This window comes from Pogona vitticeps, chromosome 1 (genome assembly GCF_051106095.1).
Source record: "Pogona vitticeps strain Pit_001003342236 chromosome 1, PviZW2.1, whole genome shotgun sequence".
NCBI classification, from domain to species: domain Eukaryota; kingdom Metazoa; phylum Chordata; class Lepidosauria; order Squamata; family Agamidae; genus Pogona; species Pogona vitticeps.
Window position 1 is genome coordinate 175,432,957 of NC_135783.1, and position 17,982 is coordinate 175,450,938.

At 41.0% G+C, this 17,982-nt stretch overlaps 2 protein-coding genes across 7 annotated transcripts in view; one reads left to right on the plus strand and one right to left on the minus strand.

Moving 5' to 3' along the window:
• LOC144586116 (uncharacterized) overlaps positions 1–13,111 on the minus strand; it is a 63,468-nt gene extending 50,357 nt beyond the window's left edge. Inside the window, exon 1 of the mRNA XM_078383842.1 lies at positions 936–13,111. The gene's annotated coding sequence lies outside the window, so the exon portion shown is untranslated. The remainder of the gene's footprint in view (positions 1–935) is intronic.
• IKZF2 (IKAROS family zinc finger 2) overlaps positions 1–17,982 on the plus strand; it is a 141,351-nt gene that overhangs the window by 89,784 nt on the left and 33,585 nt on the right. The window lies entirely within an intron of this gene.

Consider the following 17,982-nt stretch of genomic DNA (forward strand, 5'->3'; position numbering starts at 1 on the left):
TCAAGTTCCTTGTCTTTTGTGCATGCTGCTCAAGTTGGCCAAGTGTCCCTCTGTGCCAAATGCCACAGGGGATCTTTATAAGAGTTGGATAGTTCCCTGTGTCAAGCAGGTGGGGTAAGTTGATTTGTAAGTCCATTCTGTTCCATTTCTGTTTTGATCTGCAGTTTTTGTGGGGGTATGGAAAATATGCAAATTTTAAGTTGGCAAATATAAAATGTTATTAAGAGCACTGCATTTCTGAACAATCTTTATTCCAAAATAAGTATGTGAAAATCCATATGGGTGCATTTTGTTACTTTTTGAAATCACAACTCTCAGTGGTTGAAATGTATGGGAGTTGAACTAGAAAAATGATAACATGTTCCAGTTCTGGGTGCCGATCAGTTCAGTTCCCATCAGAGTTCATGAATTCTTCAAGTGTCCTGTAATCTCAGTCTTTCTAGTATACCCTCTACCACCGAGTCACCAACTCTTAGATACACATTCAGGTGTACAAATAGTAGCAGTGTACCTAATTCTCCAGTGCACATCCCTTTCAGGAAATCATTCATATGGTTTATCCAGTGATAACTTCAGAAATTAGTTCTCTAGACTAAAAGCATGACTGATTGAACTACTGTCATGTAATTAGCATGAATGTTTAGAACAATACCCTTTATTTTAATATTTAAGGAAGCATAAGAAACCTCGTCTGGAGAAAGATGGATATTTATTTTTAGTATGTACCCCGGCCAGAGAATTGCACAAGAGGGAAAATGCAGCCATAGTTCCTTAAATCCAGTCCTTTATATCTTGATTGCAATCTTTACATTACTGGGAAGCTAATTCTACCAGACCACTGCTTGGTAGGATTTTCCTGTGCAGTTGTATATGACGCTGGCATTATGAAGGTGTGACAAATTTGTTTGTGAATAGTTTTGTTTCTGCTAGTACACTGGTTCTTAACCTTGGGTTACTCAGGAGTTTTGGACTGCAACTCCCAGAAGCCTTTACTACCAGCTGTCCTGACTGGGGTTTCTGGGAGTTGCAGTTCAAAAGCATCCGAGTAACAAAGGTTAAGAACCACTGTGCTAGTACACAAAGGCACCTTAGGTAGACAATTTTGCTGTGATCAGACAATAACTTCTGGTGTTTCTTTGAGGACATAGTGAAGACTAATTTCCTTAGTTTATTATGACAAACTTTGTTGGTCAGTGAAGCTGGACGTTTCAGGACCACAAGACTCATCCCTACAGCAGCTTCCTTCCTTCCTTCCTTCCTTCCTTCCTTCCTTCCTTCCTTCCTTCCTACCTACCTACCTACCTACCTACCTACCTACCTACCTACCTACCTACCTACCTACCTACCTACCTACCTACCTACCTACCTACCTACCTACCTACCTACCTACCTACCTAAGTGAAAACACAATAAAACAAATAATTAGAAGCAGCAGAACACAAATGGTGCCAAGCAGCTCTTACAATGTGAAAAATAAGAACTCAAGTCTGCACTGGTCACTAGGCGACTTCATCCTATTGTAATTACGTGAAAAGTTAACTCTCCTGATTCTTAGTGAGAACCAAGAGGGAATTAAGGCACACTGAGATTAGTAACTGTCAGCATGAGTACAACCTGACGGGTTTTAAAGTGGGTTGATCAGGGGCAAAGAATAATCACTGTCTTCTGTGCAAGAGGAAGATTTGGATAGACTCGAGGCCTTTCCTCACAGAAAACTTGAAAACATCTGATCTAGGAGAGCAAGTCCTCTTCAGTGTTCGGAGAGATATGAACTTAAGGAACTCACAGGCAAATATGTCACCCTGCGGCACAATACGAAGAGCTCACATACCAGCCTGTAGGCAGGGTACCTCATCTATGTTGAGCGTTGGTTTTTTTTCATTGTGACCTGAAGGTTGATGTATTCTGCAGATCTTAGTCAGATGTGTGGGGGAAATAGCTTAGAGAGAACAAACTTTCAGCTTTCCCTTTTATATTCTATGGAAAGGATAAGGAATCCTTATGAAAAATTGTGTGGGGGGGTGTTTTTTGAAGGACATCTTTTGTTGTCTTTGAGAAACTACAGAGTTGCACCACATGCACATTCTCACAACAGTCTTAAGTTTCCTACCTCATCAACTGGTGAGATGTTTTGCAGATAGCACAGTAGGAGGTTTAGTTTGCTTGGGAGAGAGAACACAAGAAATGTGGGCCCCTTTGTCCTACCTGCCTTTACTCTCAGTCTGCCAGCCGATTATAGTAAACCTCTGAGGTAGCAGAGCTGTTAATTCTGCATGTTTCCCAAAGATTTCAGCTGTTTCAATCTGTTGCAATTTGTGCCTCACATTCAACTATCTCCAACTACAACTCACAGTTCTTTGTCTCTCTTGGAGCATAGACATTACAGAGTTATGCCAGGTTGATACTGCTTTAACTGTCATGGGTACATCACACAGAATCCTGGGATTTGTAGTTGGTAAAGTACCTAGAATTTTCTCAGGAGAGCTGAAAGGTGCTTTCTTAGAGCTGCTGTAACCATATAATATAGATGCACTCCTAGACAAAATTAACCTTCATATCTGGATCCAGTTTCTGTCCCTCCCTCCAGCTGTAAAGGGTTTTGCCATCTTGAGCAAACAGACTTTGTTTAAAATCATAGCCTTTCATTCACAGTGATTACAACGGTCAGATGTCTGTCAATATCGAATAGCATTGAGGTTTCTTGTCTACCTAAGAAAGCTTTGCTTACTATTGGAAAAAACAACAACCCCTAGACAAATGTGTCACTCTTTAATAATGCCAGTGTCATATACAGCTGCACAGCAAAATCCTACCAGACAGCAGTGCATTAGGAATAGGGTTTTTTTTCCAAGTAATGTGAGGAGTCCAATCAAGATACAAAGGACTGGATTTAAGGAGCTTTGGCTACATTGTTCCCTCTTGTGCAATTCTCTGGCAGGGATACAGACTAAAAATAAATACCCATCTTTCTCCAGACAAGCTGTCTTATATTTCCTTAGATATCAAAATAAAAGGGATCTTTTAAAACATGCATGCTAATTATATGACAGTAGTTCAGTCAATCATGCTTTTAGCTGAGAGAACTAATTTCTGAAGCTAGTGACGGATAAACAATGTGAACTGTTTCTTGGAAGGGACTGCACTGGAGAATTAGGTATATACTTATATTTTGTACACTCGAATGTGTATCTGTTCACCTGCTTCTCCTTTGACAGATGTACTCTTCATCTGTTTGATATTTGTCTTCTTCTACCAGAGGCTTGGTCTTCTTCTAATCATAGAGGTGGGTTCTGCTAGATAGCTCAGTGGTCTAGGTATCTCTTTGCAGTGCCAGAGGTTGGGAATTCAGTTCTCTACTGTTCCTCCCTGAGAGAGGCTAGACTTGGTTATCTATAGGGTCCCGTCTAGCTCTGCGTTTTAAGATTATTCCTATTATATTATTATTTTAAGAAAGTACAGGGAAGTCTTCATGGAAGTTGATTGCAGAACATTGCTTGCAGGGGTTAGTATCTTTAAAAACTATGCTAGTTGACTGGGGGATTTGCAGAACTCCAAAAACACCTTTTCCAAGTTCTGTCTTATATGAGCAGGAATTGTCCCATATGATGAAATTGAACTCCTAAAGTATTTAAAAGAGTTAAAACACTAGCAGCACTTTACACACTGAAACAGTCTTTTACCAGAAGTCACAATGGCCAACAATGCAACTGAGTTGCAAACAACAGCAAACAATATACCTCGTGGTGACATCGCTTATTAGGAGGATATTAAGGTTTAAATCTCATGCCACTCCTAACTAGAATAGACCCATTGATTCAACTACTGAATGGTAGATTTGTGTAAATTCTGTGATTCTGTGATCCTACTCAAGGTGTGATTAGCAGTTGACCTTTGAGCTAGGAAAGAAGGCAACCAATCCTAATGTTTTCATTTGTCAGATGGCAGGGAAAATGTAAAAAAAAAATTCTATATGGCATCCAGCAAGGACTGGGACAGCGTTTTTTGTTTTGTTATTGCTGCTTGAAGGAAAGGACAAGATGTCACCTTTTCCTGTTTCTTGAATAAAGCTGACTAGGTCCACCATTGAACGTTGCTTTAATACTGAAAATCAGATGGTGTGCTTGACCACAATTGAGGCACAAGGTCATTTATAGACCCCAGGATAAGAGGTGACATGTATAGCTCAGTGAAAGGGAACAACCAGATGCTCCTGGAGGAACAGTCAGGAGGCAGCCACTACTGCCCCCAACATCATTTGCTTGAGATGCCTGCCAAGTGGTATCTAGATTTGGGTGTTAGATAATATTCTGGTTTAGCCAGTCATATTGTTCAAAGTACATCTAACTCTGTTTATTGTTCCCCTGTTCAGGAGATCTATCTAAACAAACTGCATACAGAGTTTTGTAGCTTTCCAATTAGTTCCTCCTATTCCCTTTCTCTTAATGAACCAAGCCTGTACAACTGGCATGCTCAGAACTTGGCAGTGGTGTAGCAAGGCTCCATGCCAGCTTCATTACTCACTCTTTATCCTGTGACTTTTTCCCCCTTGTCTGTATGTAATCTCCACCCTCTAGCTTTTCATTTTTTTTTTTCCAATTGATCCGTGCAGGTGAGTCAGAAAAACCTGCTTGCCCACAAACCTGTTCCTTCTTGCCAAGCATTGGTTCTGGATTTCATAGATGCTAGGAACAGATTATCCAAATAATATGTCAGGTAGCGCTTGTGGGCATATGTAGTGCACACTGTAAAGCTGCGCATTTCATTACATGCATTGCAAAAGCCCTGTGGATTTAATAAGGCAAACTACTATCCATTTACACTGTATTTATTCTCTATATTAAACAACTGTCAGAACCAGCATAACCTCCAGCAGAAGCATGTCAGTGGCATAACTTCCAGAAATGAATTTCCCTAAGTTATAATTGGCATAGACATTTCCCACCACAGATAATTTTTGTGAGTGATAGAAAATGCCTACTTTGATTTTTTTTTTAATTCTAGATTGTTTGCTTCTGAAAGTTTGCCACTAGTGTTACACCATCAAAAATATACTGTAGGCTTCAGGCCAGTTTTTTCCAATCATGTTCTTAATCCTATCTAGAGTAGACAACTAGAGATGGGCACGAAACACTTTGTACCAGGTTGTCTTAAGTTGTCGGTGTACCACCACAGGTGCTATACGTTCCTTTCTCCCACACATCTCACCAGCTCCCCCACTCACCAGCCAGTATTGTGTGGCTCGTTCCTTCCCTGTTGCATGATCTTCCAGTCCTGGCAAGACTTCTCTTCTGCACCTCCTCCAGCAGCCGCCCATTCAGACAAGGAGGCGGGGCAGGGATTCCTGCAGTGCTGCCTATGAGTGGGCAGCTGCTGGAGGAGGAAAGTCCATGCTCCTGCCAGGACAGGAAGAGAATGAGCAGTGTGTGCCAACTGGTGAGTGAGGGAGCTGTGGAGGAAGGAACTGCATTGATGATCTATGATGACCCAGCACAAAGTGCTTCATGCCCATCTCTAATATTTACTTAATGAGATTTATATGAGAGCTGACTCATTGGCTGAAATCCTATTGCATATCTATGTGGACATAATTTAAGATTACACCTATGGTAGCTACAATCGCAGCAAGATGAATGTGTTGTCCACAAAGCACTTTTGGTGGTGCATTATTCAGTCAATCACAACAGGAACTGTGCTACCGATTATGCAGTTCATTTGTGTAGTCCGTGTTGTCTGGGCCCAACACCAGGCAAGGTAATGCTTGTGTGAATTTATGTTACATGGTGACAAACTGTATTCTGCACATTAATTTATTTAGTGTTTCTATTTCTAAGTTGACCAGCATTAAGATGCTGGCCGGTATACTTTATCTTATCCCACTCATCAGTCATTGAGGAGTAGTTGACAGGTTTAAAAAGCAAATAACATGAGGAATAATAAAGATAAGCAAAGAACATTAGGGCAACTTCAGTTTAAAACATGTGATTTGTAGCTGCATAAAGCAGATTTTTGATCAGAAGACTTTTGGTAATTTTTTTAAAAAATGCTCTCAACTGGTGAGTAGAAGACAACATGTTTGGTGTCAAGTGGACCTGCTTGGGGAAAGCATTTCAAAGCAGGGCTCTTCTCTCTCGTATTGTGGACCTACCTTCAGATCAGGACGGACTTCACCCCTGCATAATTTGGTGTAGAATGACGTCGAGCAAAGTGATTAGAACTAGAGGATGACATTAAAGAGAACTATAAAATAAATCTCATTTTGGTACGAGTGAGTCTCTACTCAGTATGAATTTCAATGGGATTCCAATTGTATGGATGGTATTGCTGTGTCTTTGTCCTGTTTTCCCCACCAATCCATTGTGTCAGTTGTTAGGGTTCTCAGGCACCACCTACTTCATGTCCTGTAAAAACTCCAAATACACTTGCAATCCAAAAGTCTAATTTATTATTTATTTTTCCTGAGTGTCCCATGAATTTATGCTACTGGTCTGACACACACACACACACACACACACACACACACACACGCACGCACGCGCACACACACACACACACACCTTTTTAGGACAGCTAAAGTATTAGAGTCAGTGTGCTATCTTTAGGCTTTAAAATCTCCCCATGCTGTAAAAAGGTGCTTTAATGGTTGCTAATTATGTAGGGAGAATTTGGGGGAAGCAAGTCAAGAGGAAAGGCTAACTGGTCCTTCCCAGAACGCATGAGATATTGCCCCACCCAGTGGTACAATCACACTTTTAGCAACTCTTCATTAGTGCCAATGGCATAATTTGAATAGTTAACATATAATTATTAACTTGGAATTAATTCATTGTTACAGTAAAGTTATACTTCGTCTGCAATGTATTGAGGGGTAACTTCACTCCTTTTGTGTTGTAACTGTTGCATCGTTCATGTGGCCTCATTGCTTAGGTACCACAGGATGACAGCAACATGTAAGTAACATATTTATTTTTGAAAAAAAGAAATTAATGCTCCCATTGCCTTTCACACAACCAGCCTTTATAATTATAGCTTTCCCGGGTGTGTTCAGTAACATCCATCCTTCACAACTTTGCTTTCCATATTTAGTGCTTTCTCATAGCATATGGATAGACTAAAGAAGATGCTTCTATACTCTCAAGGAAAAAAAATATTCAGTAAGTTCAAGCAAACAGTTTGGCAGGCTGCCTCAGATAAATGAAGATTTACATTACATTGGCAATTCATCAAGGGCCCTCAAGCCCTTGATGAATTGCCAACTCTTTCCTTGATGGTAAGACAGCCACTTGCACTGACATAAGGGAAAGAAGTGATGTGATTTGGAGCACCTGCACATACTATAGGCTGGCCTATGCGTCTTCTGAGGTTTGCTGCTAAAGGGAGTATACGGAATTACGCATACAAGTAACACTAGCGCTTTGTGGCTCAAGGGCTGTCTCTAGGTTCTGGGAGGCTTCCTTTTCCTGCCTGGGTTCCCTTCCGTGCAATACCACGGGGTTGCTCCTCTTGCCCATCTCTATTGATTCTGCCTCCCAAGGGTTCCTGGTCTGAAGTAAGTACAGACCCAACAGTTTTCAGTGGCGGCGCCCCCTACACTTTCTTTGGAAGTGAGGGAGGCTTTCTCCCTACCAACTTGTAGAAGACTGGTTCAGACCAACTTGTTTAGGGAGGTCTTCAGCAATATACTGCCATAGTTGGACTGGTGACCTGTAGTTTATTATGTTTTGTTACGTTTTGTTATATTTTGTTATGTTGTACTTATTTGGTTTATGTAGTTAATTGGTTTATTGTAATTTTCTTTGGATTCTATTTACATTTCAGGTGTCATCGGGTGTTTGGCTTTTTGACATGTAAACTGTCCCAAGTACTGATCTCACTAAGCAGGGAGGTATATAAGCTTTATAAACTTATTTTAAATTTATTTATTTATTACATTTACATCCTGCCCATTTAGTGCCCAAGCACTACTCTGGGTGGCTAACAAAGGTTAAAACACAACTACCCAATCCTGCCCACAGGACATAAATAAAGAGAACCAATTAACATTAATAAACCAGAATTCCCAAAAAGGAAAGAAACCTGGATGTCAGATCAAAATCAAGTCAATTCATAAATAAATGGCTAGGTGGGTAGGTGGGTGGGTAGGTGGGTAGACAGACAGACAGACAGACAGACAGACAGACAGACAGACAGACAGACAGACAGACAGACAGACAGACAGACAGACAGACAGATAGATAGATAGATAGATAGATAGATAGATAGATAGATAGATAGATAGATAGATAGATAGATAGATAGATAGATAGATAGATAGATAGATAGATAGATAGAACAGTAGCAGTGAAGCAGGCATTTGACTGAGAGAATGATTATCTCTGTGAGTAGAGGATACAGTACCTTACGGAGGGAGGGGCCATTCCAGAGCACTGGGGTATTGCTATCTGACTAAATGTACCAACTACAGCCCTGCTCAGATTTCTCTTGTTAATGTTCTTGGCTAAAGTTTTTGGCCAAATATATTAAGTGAAGATGCATTTAAAAATCTGCCAGCAGTGATTGCTTACTGTTTAAGGGGCCTTGGCATATAGCTTATGTGAGGAGGAGGAGCAAATGTATGAGTTAGATTTGGTGCCTTCCTTGTTTGCTCATTTTCCTTCATCCTTACGTGCTCACTGGCCTTATTTAGAGTCAGCTAATTATGCCCAGCCAACCTGTGTGTATGTTGAGGAGTGGGGGCGTTTGGGAATATCAGTTCACTCATGCAAAGACCACTTTCACATGCATTTGCTTACTTAGAAGGCCAAAACAAATACAGTTCAACTCATATTTATGGCATCAATCTAAAAGCTGGCCAGTAGTTGGGATGTGATATTGACTGACTACAGTTATGGCAAAACCCTCCAGTGCTACTTTAACTACAGTAATAAGTAAATGCTTGATTTGGCTGTCATTGCCTTAACCTTTTCTATCTCATCCTTTAGTTTAAGGGTGTTGTTTGTCCTTTGGTCTGGTTTTCATCCTACCTGCATGTTGTTGTTTTGTGTGGCTTTACTGTTTGAATTCCTTCAGTCCTTGGATATCACAACTAGATATAATTAAAGAAACAATACAGATAAATCCACAGAAGCAGCCCAGGCAAAGCTATAATCTTTTAAGGGATGGCAGGAAATTCTCCAGAGGAATTCGGAAGGGCAATATGCCTAACAGGAATTGCTGCATTTTATACTCTTGAACATAAGCATACTGCCAAACAAGCAGAGGTTCTTCACTAAACCAATAAATGCTTCCCCCGTCCCTGGAGGCATTTTAAAGGCTCTGTCTACCACTTTTGTAGGAATTTTCTACTTTATGTCACATTGAGCTAAACCCTGCTTTGCTTAAGATATATGAACAATGTTTTAGCTTATAGGGTGAATATGTGCGCATTTTAAGATTGCCTTTCCTTCAGGAATGTGCTCTCTCTCATTTTGGAGGTACATAGGCACATTCCTCTATTGGTTTAACCAGATAATTTCCCCTAACCCCCAATATCATCTCTCTTTTATACTCAGTCTCAATATTGAGTTCACTGCTGTGAGATATTTCAATTTTGTAGAAGAGTTAAAATACCAGGGTCTCCTTCCTTCCCTCCCTCCCTCCCTCCCTCCCTCCCTCCCTTCCTTCCTTCCTTCCTTCCTTCCTTCCTTCCTTCCTTCGTCAGCAGCAGCATTATCAAGATAGCTAGCATTTTGGGCAAACACACATGTATTTTGCACAAAATACCAGGTTTTTGTGCAAAACTCATTTCTGTGACTTTTCCACCCAAGAAGCCCAAGAATGTTTAAACAATGCACACAATTCTTTTAAATCATATCCAGTGGGTAGAAAAGTCATCCATTTCTTTTTCTCATCTTTGAGAATAAAATAAGAGAAGATACACATCGCTGGGGGTACACTAATTTTCTTTCATAAACTGTCATGTATATAGTTCTGTCCAGAAAGTGTTCTGAGATAACTTATTACCTAAACACTTAGGAAAACTGCAGAGGTAAAATGCACTGGATTAAAAAAAAAACATGAGTGGGAATTTTATTGCTCCATTGGGGCTTTTCTGGTACTTCTGAACTCTAGCTATCATGCTCCCCCTTCTCAAAGACTGCCCCGTGCTTCAGAGGAGCATGGAGTGCAAAACTGTATTTAAGTACAAGTCACCAAGCACTAAAGATGCATCACCAAGGACCAGAAGCAAAAAATAAATAAATAAACAAACAAAGTAGTGCTATGAATAATTTGCACAATTCTGACAGTTGTGCAAATTGCACCAATTTCATGCTTTTGTGGAAAAATATATAATTTTGTGCAAAAAAATTGCATTTTTAGAAAAAAATATTGTTCTTACCGACAAAAGCAGCCTGTGAAGAGCATCAAGACACTCCTTGCCAACCTTGTAGGCTAGGAGAAGAACACTGTCGTTCATCTTGCTTGTTTCCATTGCTAGGTCTGAGGAAGTTAACAGTTCTGAAAAAGAACAGGAGACTACAGCCAGCGATAGCAGCAATTTTGAGATCAGTTGTTATCCAAGTATCCATTTTTTCTGCTACTTGAAAAAGACATGGGTTTTGATCAACAAAAGCTCACAGAGTTAGTTGCAATCTACACTGCTATAATACAGAAAACACAGAGTCAAAATGCCGGTTCCCGCAATCCTCTAGCCAAACATGGCTGCAGGATTCTGGGAGCTACAGTCCAAAAGTAAATCTTTCTGAACTTTGTTAATAATCTCTCATTTCTGGGCAGAGCCACTGTGAAAGGATCAAGAAAAGGGAAGCACAATCATGGGTTTGAAGCTCATTTTTACCAAGTAGAAACTGCAGGGTTTGGCATGATCATAGTAACCTGGAGCTCTGAAAAGTTTGGTCCAAGTGACCTTGATTAACACAAAATGTCAGAGTAGTAAGACTAGTGCCCATTGCTTTATTTCTTTGTTGAAAAAGTATTGAAAATAGTGTCAGGATGCAAAAGGACACTGCAGAATTGGGTACAAACTTTAGAAATTGCTCTGCAATAAAAAAAATGCATGTCATTCGACTGATATATACATAGTCTCTAAGAATAATTCAAGATGGTGATATTTATTTTTCTCATCAACTCTTCCATAATTGCACAAGAGTGGAGAACATCTTGCATATACTGACATGTGTGTACACCAGTGTTTCCCAAACTTTCTCAACTCACGGTTCCCTGAACTTACTGCTGTGGCTCCCCCAATATGATACTTTGAGTGAAGCAGGGGAGAAGGAAGGGGGGAAGTACAGCCTAAGTTCCACTGATGTTTGGGAACCCAAGGTTTGGAACTGAAGAAGGAAGGAAAGAGGAGGAGGAAGAAGGGAAGGGAAGGGAGAGGGAAGAATACAGATGGGCATCAAGGGAAACTGAGGCCAAGGGGAAGGCAGGGCCAGGGGTCCCAGGCAGCTCTCCTGACCTGACCTGCCCCCCTCAACTGAGAGGATGGGGTCCCCTCCCCTGTAGGAACCCCTCCCAGGCCCATGGGAGCACTTGCCCCCTCTTACTCAGCCTTGGCAGAGACTTCTCCTCAAAGGGTGAGAGCATGGGATGGCTGGTATGCCATTTGGACTACAGGTGGGGGAAGAAGGGGGCCTGTGGGGGACCCTCCTTTCCATCACTTCCTAGCAAATGTTTGCGCCAGCTAGGAGGGGTGGGATCTCAACCCAATGTGCCCACTGCCAAGGGAGCCCTCCCCTCCCTTTCTCTGCCTGGGCAGCAAGCTCTTATAATGCCCCACGGGCACTGAGTCAAAGGAATTGATGGGACCCGGGCTTTCACACTGGTTGGGAGGGGCAGGATCTCACACACACACACACTGCGCACACTCCCGGAGCACCCCTCCCCTCCTCTGCCTGGGCAGGAAACTCCTCTAATCTCCCACAGGTGCTGAGGCAAAGGGATCCATGGGACCTGGACTGGGCACTGATGTGGTTCCTGGAGAAGCAGGGACGCATGCTGCAACTACAACTCTGGCTGCAGAGGTGGAGTCCTTGGCAAAGGGCATACATGGGGCAGGAGTGGCCCAGACCTGGAGGCAGCTCTCCTGCTAGCTGGGCACCCAAAGGGCTGCGCCTGGGACCAAAAGGCAGCAGGGGCAGATAGGTGAGCATTTCCAGGGTACTGGGGTGCAGACATGGATCAGGCCCCATGTCTTCCTTCAGTGAGCAAAGGCGTTGCGGAAAAGAAAGGAAAGTCCAGTCAATTCTAAGGATTATGTGGCACCTCTGGCCAGGTTTCACAGCACCCCTAAGCAGCATGGAACACATTTTATGAAACACTGGTGTACACCATAGAGAAAGGTTATATGGAAGAAATTCCTTGTGGCAGTGGTTCCCAACTGTGGGTCCCCAGATATTCTTGAGCCCAAACTCCCAAAAGCCATCGCCACTAGCTGTGCTGGTTAGGATTTCTGGGAGTTGTAGTCCAAGAACTTCTGAGCACCCAAGGTTGGGACCACTTTCTTATGGGAACAAGAACTGAAGAAAGTTCTCCCTGTCATTCATATGAATGTCTTGTAAAGAGAGTAGTGAGAAGCATCCACTGTGGGCAAAAGATTGCCATGCGCTTACTCCAAGCACTTACTCCAAGCCATTGCCATGCTCTAAACATGTTGTTTGTGCTTTGTGGCCAGGTCAAGTGGAGATTTTTCAGTGAGATGGATCTTTTGAGTATTAAGAGTCACTTATCATGCACAGTCACAGGAGGAATTTCATCAACCTGTGTAGTTTTCCCCTCACCACTTGCATGTGAACTGTAAAATAAGAACTTTGGACAGAAAGAAAACAAATTACTTAGTTAGAGCTGTATACCTTGTCACCAGGAATTAAGTCCAGATGTCTTAGGACAGTGGTCCTCAACCTTTTCTGAACTACAGACTGGTTGGGGGGGGGCAGAGTCCATGCACGGGAGGGAAACCTCCATGCTCGCGGATGGGTGGGGTGCGCCTGCGTGCATGTGCGAATGGGTGGGGGTGCTTGGGCAGATGGGCGGGGTGTACTTGTGGATGGGCAGGTCACGCTCACACCCATGTGCGGATGAGTGAGGTGCACTCGTGGGTGGGCGGGGCACCAACGTGTGCGGGGGCGGCCTGTGCATAAGGGTAGGTTGCGTGGGGGAGTGCATGCAGGGGGTGGGTGGGAGATCTGCCTCCACAGTCTGGTTGTGTCATGGGCACGGACCTGGGTTTGGGGACCCCAGTCTTAGGATATCATTATATTTAGCTACAATGAGCAGTCTAGCTTCAATCTTGCTACAGTTGCTACTGTTCCTGCCCATTTCCAAATGAACCCTGTCCATGTCTTAGTTACTTGGTCTGCTGTTTTGTAAGGTCCACACTTGTTAGTGCCTTCCCACAGTGAGAAGTCCAGAATGAAATCCTATCTTGTCAATTAAACATACTTTTGTCATGAAAAAATTATTGTAATTTGTATCTGATATAACAAAGTAGTAATCACTTGACATGATACAGTAATTTTCCTGTCACATGTTTCTCCTGTTGGTATTTCAACTGAAGGTCCTAAATGGCAATAAGTTACATGTTATTAGGTGTGCACCTTAGGTGCTTAAAGGGTATGTTAGAAAACAGGAAGTGTGTGAAATGTAAAAATCATATGTCACAGAGATACCGTATATGGCACTGGGGATTGCAGGGGGAGGAGGAGAAGAAAGTAATCCTAGTGGCAACTTGAACACAAGGATAGTGTTGTTTTTTGTCCACTCCATTTCATGTTTTTTTAGGAGTGGCAGCAATTTAGGTAGAAAAGATTTGGTTAAATTTGAGATAAAAAAGGGTGTGCCACATGAAATCCAGATTTTATGTTAAATATCGACTCAAATTGGTCTAATTGTTAATTAATTCGTGTTATTCTTTGAGTCCAATAGTTCAATGTGTACTTTCATATTGTCTTCCATAATGACGAAAGGTGGAATTACCCCCTGCGAAAAGAAATTTCTATTAAGTAAAATAGTGCCACAGAAATTCCTCTTCTGTAATAGATTCTGAATTACAACTCAAAATCAATAACAGCATAATGAGAAACATCTTTTATTTACTGGTTTGATGTATCCTTACTGAGCTGAATCATATAAAAATTATGTGTTTGAGTGTCGTCGTGGGGTTTTCTATTTAAGCCCTGTCTTCATCTTGAAGATGGCAGTAGTAACTAATACAGAAGGAAGCAAAGTAAATGAAGATCCATTTATTCCTGTTGACAGACAAATAAAATCGTATCTCTTGCCAAGCTTTGCTGCTAACATAGATACGTAAATAGGCACTTAGCACATAGATAGTGATGATAAGGCAGCACCTGCAAGCCTCAGACGGTGTCAGAGTTTCATGTCTAAATTAAAACTCACCCTGACTGAGCAGTTCAGGATGTGGTATTAGAGTTACTTTCAGTTGAAAAGGGACAACGATAATTGCTCCCATCTATAACTTGTGTGTACCATTTTGCTGCTCCTTATCCTGAGATGAAAATAATTGTTAATGCTAAAAAGTTGGTTGCCTTAGGGCAAGGAATTTATTGTAATCTTTAATGTTTAAATATAGATTGACGGGCCTGGATACTGATTTCAATATCAGTGATATTGAATATTGATATTGATATTGTGATCTTTGTAATATCAACAGTGAATAAAATCAAATAATCATGTACCTAGCTTCATTTGCTGAAAACGAATCTTGGTTAAAAATACTTGGTCATATTTAAATTGGGCCTATTGCCAGCAGGGCAGAAATAGCCACAGGGCTGCATTTTCGGCCCCTCCCCATCCCCAATAATTCATGAGCAGAGGTGAGGTTTCCATAAAACAAAAAAGCAAGCAAGCCGTGGACATGAACTAAGTTAAATATGCTCTGAAGTGAATTTATATTTCTGTTCATGTCAAGGGTGTGATTGGGAGCTGTAGATCAAATGGATAAAGATTCTCTCCCTCTTCACCTAAAAAGTACACCCGTTTTAGCCTCACTTTGAGGCTGGAGTTTTGACCTGGAGCAGGGCAGCCATGGAAAAATACTGCAGTAGCTGGAAGACACCAGGATGGGACATCTCATGTCCCTACTTCCCCTCCAGGGCTAGAGCTTCATTGGATGTTGTCAAAAACTTCTGAAGGGAAGATCCTCCCTTGCTCTGGTCTCTGGAACACATTTATTGGATTGCAGGATTGCAACCTAGATATGAGTCTGGAGCCCTGTATTCTTAATTATTTGATTTAGAAACAATGGCCATTCACTTTGCAGAGTAATATAAGAGTATGAGGTCAAAACTAATATTATCCATTGTGATATTTTATATTGATCCAATTATTTTATGTACTTATTTAGTTCTATTTACATCCCATACTTCATAGAAATCCCAGGGCACATAACAACATTAAAACCACCAGTGATAAAATACAGTAACTAAACACCTAATAAAACTAATAAACAATCAGAATGGGAAAGGAAAAAAGCAACAGTTGATTTGATCGTATTTATTTATATTAAATATTAATATGATATCAAATAATACATTAAGATAGTAAGTATTCTGCTAGTATTGTATTAAGTTTTAATACTTGATCTTAATTCTTTTAGCCGAGTGTCTCTATGCTGTGCTTGTTTATTTATTTGCTTGTTTGTTCATCCCTTTTGTTTGAATGATTTCTTTATTCAACTCTTCCGCATTTCTGTTTTCAAGGTGACTCACAATATGTAAATTTGGATATATCCAGATGGTATAAGCATTAGTATTATTGATTTTTAAACTTACTACCCTCTGGACCTTTTGAGAAAGGCCCTGGAAAGGATTGTGTCTCAACAATCAAGAAACAGAAGAAGAGTTGCCAAATGATTGTAGAGGGAGGTAGAATTTGGCATTATCAGGCTTCGCTTACTGATAGGATATCCAATCCCTCTTCGAAAATTGTTAAATCCTTTGCCTTGTGATTTCCTTGCAGCATGGACTTCTGTAATTCAAAATTCTATTGGTTTGTTATAGACATTGACCAAAATTCTGTTGGATGCTTAGGCACATGCAAAAAGAATCATGAATATTCCTACTGCTAATTTGTGGCTATTTGACAAGGTGCTAGATGTGTGCACAATCAAGTGCAAAACTGGACATGCAACCCACATGCAGCTGGAACCTCATCAGTTAGGGTCAACAATTTCCACAGTGGTTCCTGCAGGCACATAAATATCCAGTGGGATCCTTGTCATTAGCTCTGGAAGTATCATTAGCCAGCTTCTCTGTTTCAGGCAGAATTTGCTGATCCAGACACTCTAAGCACAGGATGCTGTATTTTGTTCTGCTTCCCAAACACCTCCACATTTCTCAGAGTGTTGGTAGTCATCTTTCCATTTCTTCTCCCATTCTCTGTTCACACTTAATTTATAATCTGCCACCTCACACTGTCGGTTCTTCTCATTCTTTCCTCTCCTAGTGGTAGTAGGTAGGCTGAAGCACTATTTTCAGATGGGAGGTCAGAAATCTGAAAGTAGGCTGGGTCTCACTGGTGATGCTCAATCACAGATTGAGAAATGCTCTTGTACAATAAAAATGAGGATTTCCTGAAAGCAAATACGAGGTTGAATCATGTTTCAAAAGTTATGTGGCATTCACACAATAGGTTGGATTAAACTAATGGAAAAAGTAGCTATGACTCAAGTTAAATCTCATTGAGTTCAATGGATTCAATAAAATGAATTTCGTGGAAGGTAAATTCATCAGACTTTGTATAATTCTAACTCATTGGCTAAAGTCTGGTTAGGTATGCCTACTGGCAATATAATTGGCATAAATCTTCCTGGCAAAGTGACCTAAGTTAAGAAGCTCACCTGGGCATTTGCTGTTATGTATGGTGTCATGCCATTCAACACACAACAGCAAATGCCTAGGCTAACTCCTTAACTTGAGGCAGTTCATCGTTGAGATTTATACCAGTTGTGTTAAACCATCAGGCTTACCTGATAGGATTTTGGCCAATGAGACACAGAGACTCAAAGAATGAGGGTCCTGTTCAGAGTTGTACTGAAGGAAGGAACTATTTAATAGCTGTAACTTCTGTAGGTGTGGTGTGTGGTAGCAAAGCAATTAAGTCCCTCGTTTGCAAATACATAAAGTCGGGTTTTTTTTAATATCAGTTTTCTTAAATTCAGAGAATCTTAATCTAGATTGATCAGTGAGAAGTTCCTTTGAGTTGGTTGTGTTCACTAGTCCTGCAGGGTGGAATGAAGGAGACAGATGGAGATCGGGAATTAAAAGAAGGGTATTTTTAAAAGGTATAGTTGAAAGCTGAAATGCTCAGCATATTCATTTAACATTCAAGCTGACAGAATAGCTTTTAATTAATCTGTTTTTGTGTAAACAATTAGCAACATTTCATTTTCAGTGGTAAAATACTGGCCGCCCCCTGCAGACAAATGCTTGTCCTGGTTCCAGTTATGCGTTACTGAATATTTTCAGTCTGAATTAGATTGGATTTTGTGATAAAAATCAGACACCTACACAGTCCAACTGTTCTTTTAGTATATGTCTCTGGTACATCTCTATCTTTACATGACCCCTACTGAGATTTTGGGAATGCTTTTTTAAAAGTGTCTTCCATGATACTTGACAGCAATGTTCCTTCTAAGGAGCACGCACACATGCAGAGCTCCATCGGGACTGCTCACAGGCAGCCGGCAGCTGGCTTGTTTACTTCCTGTTTCAGATGAAGCCCTACTCCTCTACACACATATGGGGTGAGTTTTCTGTGCAGCAGGAATGAAAAATACTGTAGAGGGAACATTGCTTGACAATGGGCAAGAGAAGAAGCATGAATTCACGACCTTCCACTGCATCTTCTTGGCCTTAACAGCTGTTTAGATAGGCAGTGCACAATGCTACACATTGTTTTAATTCCAGACATTTCAATTCTTTTGTATCTATGCTGAGATTAAATGACATATTAAACATTCTT